Source organism: Schistocerca americana, chromosome 2, assembly GCF_021461395.2.
Source record: "Schistocerca americana isolate TAMUIC-IGC-003095 chromosome 2, iqSchAmer2.1, whole genome shotgun sequence".
NCBI classification, from domain to species: Eukaryota; Metazoa; Arthropoda; class Insecta; order Orthoptera; family Acrididae; genus Schistocerca; species Schistocerca americana.
Window position 1 is genome coordinate 351610871 of NC_060120.1, and position 5394 is coordinate 351616264.

The 5394-nt window shown below is 41.0% G+C and overlaps 2 non-coding genes across 2 annotated transcripts; one reads left to right on the top strand and one right to left on the bottom strand.

Annotated features, from left to right (window-relative positions):
* Positions 1 to 382: 382 nt before the first annotated feature.
* Positions 383 to 455, bottom strand: Trnav-uac. The gene has a single exon. It is a non-coding gene; the product is annotated as a tRNA-Val (tRNA).
* Positions 456 to 689: 234 nt separating this feature from the next.
* Positions 690 to 761, top strand: Trnap-ugg. The gene has a single exon. It is a non-coding gene; the product is annotated as a tRNA-Pro (tRNA).
* The last annotated feature ends 4633 nt before the right edge of the window (positions 762 to 5394 follow it).

The window sequence follows — 5394 nt, forward strand, 5'->3', positions numbered from 1 at the left end:
TTATTTTTATTGCAATCAGTGAACATTTATTTGTATGTTGATAGATTTGCTTAACAATTAAAGTTTCCCACCAAGGACATTCTGAATTCTAAGAAGTGTAAACTGCTAACATTAATACACCAATACGCATCAACTAGCTTGGTGAAAAGACTTTTCCACAGTTATTTATTGCTACAGCAGCTCCTGCTAAATAGTATTTTATCTAGTTATGTCTCTCACTTATATGTATTTAATTTATACGTGACATAAGTGTGCTTGTATTCCATAGTTACTATCTCAGTCAATCGTTTTAGAAACGGATATCATCTAACAGATGATCAGGGAATACGCGGACGTGAGGTCATCTCGGAAATGAAATCCGAAAAATAGATTAAAATTGTTGTGTTCCCGCCCGGGATCGAACCGGGGTCCTTCTGCGTGTAAAGCAGACGTGATAACCGCTACACCACGGAAACGACGGTTCTTTTCGTGTCTACCCGGAGACTCGTAATAGCAACAGTTTTTCTTCCGTGTTAGCAAGGGCATCGGCTACGAGCTCCCTCCGATTCGTGAAGTTCCTATAGTAAAAGACGTCGATGAAAACAATCCAACCGCGACAGACAGGGAGAACGCTGGCTGAGCTGCAGCCCTACATGGTGAGACCATCAAAGGTGGCGTCATTCACATGCAGTGCGTTTTCGGAACGAATAGGCTCGTTGGTCTAGGGGTATGATTCCTGCTTTGGGTGCAGGAGGTCCCGGGTACAAATCCCGGACGAGCCCTTGCGTTTTGTACAACGGTGTGGTAACAAATCGCATGGCGGCGGCTGTTTCGCGCATTCCAGGCCTCCAAGTCAGCGCTAAAATCCGACAACCAGTTCTGAAACCGTTTCATGTTTCATTTGAGCCATGTGCACCCTGCTGATGGAACGTTTGATTTAAATGGTCACACTAGAGATCGTAGCAAGTGTCTTGCTGAGTGCGACGAAAACGGCTTTCCGCCCGCAATCGAACCGGGGACCTTCTGCGTGTTACGCACGGCGCCTGGGCTCGGCGGCAGCTGCTGCTCTTTCCTTCCTTACGAGATACCGTCGATTCGCGCAGTCGTTATTGCAAAAGATGTCACCAAAGGCAATCGCTTCGTTAGCGGCACGGTGCCTGGGCTCGGCGGCAGCTCCACATGGAGGCACCAGCAGCCCAGGAGTTGCATTAAATGGACAGGTGTATGACGCTTTACTCACAACAGTTCACAAGCTGAACACTTTGCGGCAGAACATCTACAGAGAATAACCCAGACGAACCACCTATTGCGAGAAGGGTCGAGAAATGTTGGCGTGTATGATGTTCCAGGAGAGTGCATAGAATGAGGAATATGGAGGCGAAGTTGAGCAACTTACAATTTAAAAAAGGAGGAATAATACATCCATAAAAGTTTGTAGATGGACTGAGGAAATATTTACCAACTCACTGGAACGAGGATAAGGGAAAAGAAGCGTCATGTAGCTTAATGAAGAACGATGCTTTGTGCTGGGCTTTTAGCACCAGGAATGTCAGAGCTTGGAAGAATTTCCTGAGAAATTTATTGAAAGATTTTGGTCATTAGTAATTCAGAAGAATATAGTGATGGATTTCTTCGGGGACTAGGATGTAGTGGAGGAACAGTATACTCGTACTGTTTAAAGATACTCCGAAAACTGCACTATGAAAATCAAGTTGTGGACGGTACACTAAAATACACGGCGTTATGGAAGAAGTTTCCGAAGGCGGTACAGGAAGTAGTGGGAGGAGGTTCTTGGACGGATGAAGAAAACTTTCTGAGAAGGATACAATGAGCAAGTTGCAGTTCAGTAGTTACACACCACCTGAGCAGCATCTGAACTTCATGAGTGGATCGACTCGAGACATTAATAACGTACCTCGAGGTGGAAGAGGTAGAAATGATCGTGGAAGACCCTGCAATGGAAGAAACAATGCCAGAGCAGGCGGAGGAAAAGAAAGAGGGAGAGATCGGAATCAGAGAAACAGGAAAATTAAGGAACGCGTATGTGGACGTCCAGACATACGCGAGACAGCGGCAGGGCCAACTAGGTCGTACAGCCAGCATAATATATACCATAATAGTTACGAAAGTGGAAGCGAGGTAGACAGTAGTACAGGACTAATAATAAAAAGGATTATTTGCCAGAATTAACGACAACACCAAGAGAAGTGCAGATCAGTGCTGGCAGCAAAAATGAGTAACTACTATGTGGAGACAATGGCCGCGGGGAGAAAGAGCACTAACCTAGAGAAGGCGCACCCTCCAGTGAACTCAGCAACGGACAAGCGAGTGTTGCAGCTAGCAGGAGTGACGTCACTCGGATCGAAACAGAGCCTAGTCACACGACAAATAAAACGGAAGATTGGTCCAGTAAGACATCTGAAGCCATCCAAGCCAATCTGCAACGAAATTTGGAGCGAACAAAGGCTAACAGATACGACAATAAATTGTGCTTTTTATGGGAGGTAGTTAGAGATCGAAGACTTAGAAGTACATATGATGGCAGAATCTGCTACTGAAGAGGATGAAAATGAGAAAGGAGACAACTAAAGAGGTAGAGATGTAGTACAGGGGTGGAGGCAGAGATAGACGAAATCATAGCGGCAAAAGAAGTGTTGAAGATGCTAATTAATTCCTTGATTAGAGAAAAGGAGAATGTGGGGTAGGAGAATACTGTTAAAGAAGTAATGGAAGGAGACAGTGAGGATGATGATCAACAAGAGAGAGACTAGGACGAATTTTGGGAAGGCAAAAAGGACGTTCAGAGAGATGAGGTGAACGTTACAGGTGTTGAAGAAAAAAAGAGACATTACAAGATGGAAGAGATGAAAATGTCACGGGGAAGAGTGAAAGAGTTCTCGGTGTAGAAGACGAGAAGAAAATGCTAGCACAAGATGACGGCAGGGAGAAAAATGGAGGAAGTGACAAGGAAGAGTTCCCAGAATGACAGGTAGAAGAGGAGAGAGTATGCAGGCATGGCGATTTAACACGTGCAAAGGAAGTGGGATTTGACGCTGCAGTGGAATTAATGGTAAATTATATTAAGGAAGGAGGGATCTTTAAATTTCTGCAAACCAAATTGTTGGTAAATGAAGACAAGATGTTATCCAATGTAGGAACAAGATGGATAGAAAACGCCAATGAACACAAAGAAAAAACTGGTAATGGAGACAGTTACATACAAGACAAAGAGCAAGTCGATATGTCGATATAAAAAAAACAGCCCATCAAAAAACTGTCTGGAAAGAAGAGTGACGTTGGTCGGAAGATAATTTGACTAACGTGCACACATGAATAAGTGGAAAGATGTTTATTAGAAGATAAAGACAACAATAGGAAAGCTGAAGATAGTTTTCAGTCCTTAGTAGAAATAAGGATACGTAATAAATGGAGAGAAGCACTGGTTGACCGTGGCTGTCCCTGAGACAACCTTTTTCAACACTTGGTGAGGAATATTCAGATTTTAACGCTGCCAATGATGAAGGTCAGAATCGAGAGTGCCACAGGAATGTTAACAAATTCTGTTACCAAATCAACATATACAACTACCAAATTAGCGAATTTTGAGATGGACCAAGACTTGTTAGCGGTATCGAAACTGATAGTTGATGTTGTCATAGGAATGGATATGCTGTGTAAATATGGGGCTAAGACAGACTGCAAACGGAGATGTGTAGAGCTCACTAAGGATAATCACACAAAAAGTGTACCATTTCAGGGAACTGAGTTAAGAGAAAGAGCACTAGTATGTTGGTTAAAACTTAAGGAGTATAAACAGACTGACACAGAGAGGGAAAAGAGAATTACAACAATTAGGATACCTCTGCCAACAAGACAGTAGAAGAGAAAATATTGGGAAAAGTTAATCAAGCAATAAACATCACTATGGATCAGCACAATGCTCTTAGGGAGTTGCTACTAACGTACAACCAAGCCTTTTCGGATAGTCCACGAGTTATGTGTAATTATGAATATGATGGCTTCATCACCCTTTTGCTGTAAAGCCTTATTCCATAACACTTGCTAAAAAAGCTTGTAACCTCCCCACAAAAATTTTAAAAATGACAATATTATTTAAGAGTGCTAATGGACATTGCGCTAAGTGTAACCTCTCCACTGAAATTTAAAAGACAGAAATTATAAATGAATGAGAGTCAAACGTAATCTCCCTAGCAATTAAGTTTAATGACAATAAAAGTGAGAATCGCAATCTGACCCAAGTATAAGTTCGTCACGAAAATAATGAAAGTCAATTCAGTGATAAGAAAATCTCAGTAAAAATGATAATTCAATTAAACCGAAATATCGGTCTTTGGCCCTGTGCAAAAATCAGAATTAAATTCTTACTTCATTGTAACTGCTAGTCAAACTTCTGCTCTTACTCTTGCGCACGGCTTGGAGGAACTGCATTGCAAATAATAATATTCCTTTTTTTTTATTATTATTATTTAACTGAAAACTGAAACTTTACTTTAAGGGAAGTGGAACGAAATAGTTACTTCAATTAAATAAAATTTTTATGTAAAATTGCTTTGAAATCAAAATTATTATTGGGGGCACTTGTTGAAAATTAATTACAATAAATAAACTTTACATTATCCGATGATTATCTTAAGTAACAGTATACCTCATTCAGCATCTTGACCAGTGTTGCCGACAGACTACATCACACAACCGCACTGGGCTGCTACTACTGACCGACTGCTCTGCATGACGACCACTAGCGTACTGCACTGCACGACTACTACTAACAGACTGCTCGCAACGACTACTGACAGAGTACTGCTCGTAACACTCGCGCGGTCAAGCGCATACTAACCACGATAATAGGCTCTCTGGTCAAAGATTTTAACGTGCCTCACCATCGCTGCTACGTTACATACGTGTTTCATAACCCTCCACTGGGGGGGCAAAAATTTGGCAGCGATGGTGAGTCAGTTGGACTTGCCATCGCAAGAAATTTTTACAATTTACAGAATATTCAAGTTTAGTACATAAATTAAATGTTGTGCACACGCACCGAGTACAAAATATATCAGACAAAGACAAAATGTGAGTACAAAACATAGTAGTAAATCAGAAAACTGTGTATACAAATTATTTGACAGAAAACAAAGTGCACAGGCACTGAAAAAATTCTTTAGCATAAACAGAATGGCAAAAAAAAAAAAATCATACACACTGAAGTATTGAACATACAGAATGAGTACAAATCATATTGAAAAATGAGAAAAATGCACAGGCACTGAAGTTCAGTAGAAAACATATTAACACCTAACATAAGTGCACATGCACTGTAGTTCAGAACATATCATCAAATAAAAAATGTATATACAATATAAAAGACAAGAGTGTACATATACTGTACTTCAGAAC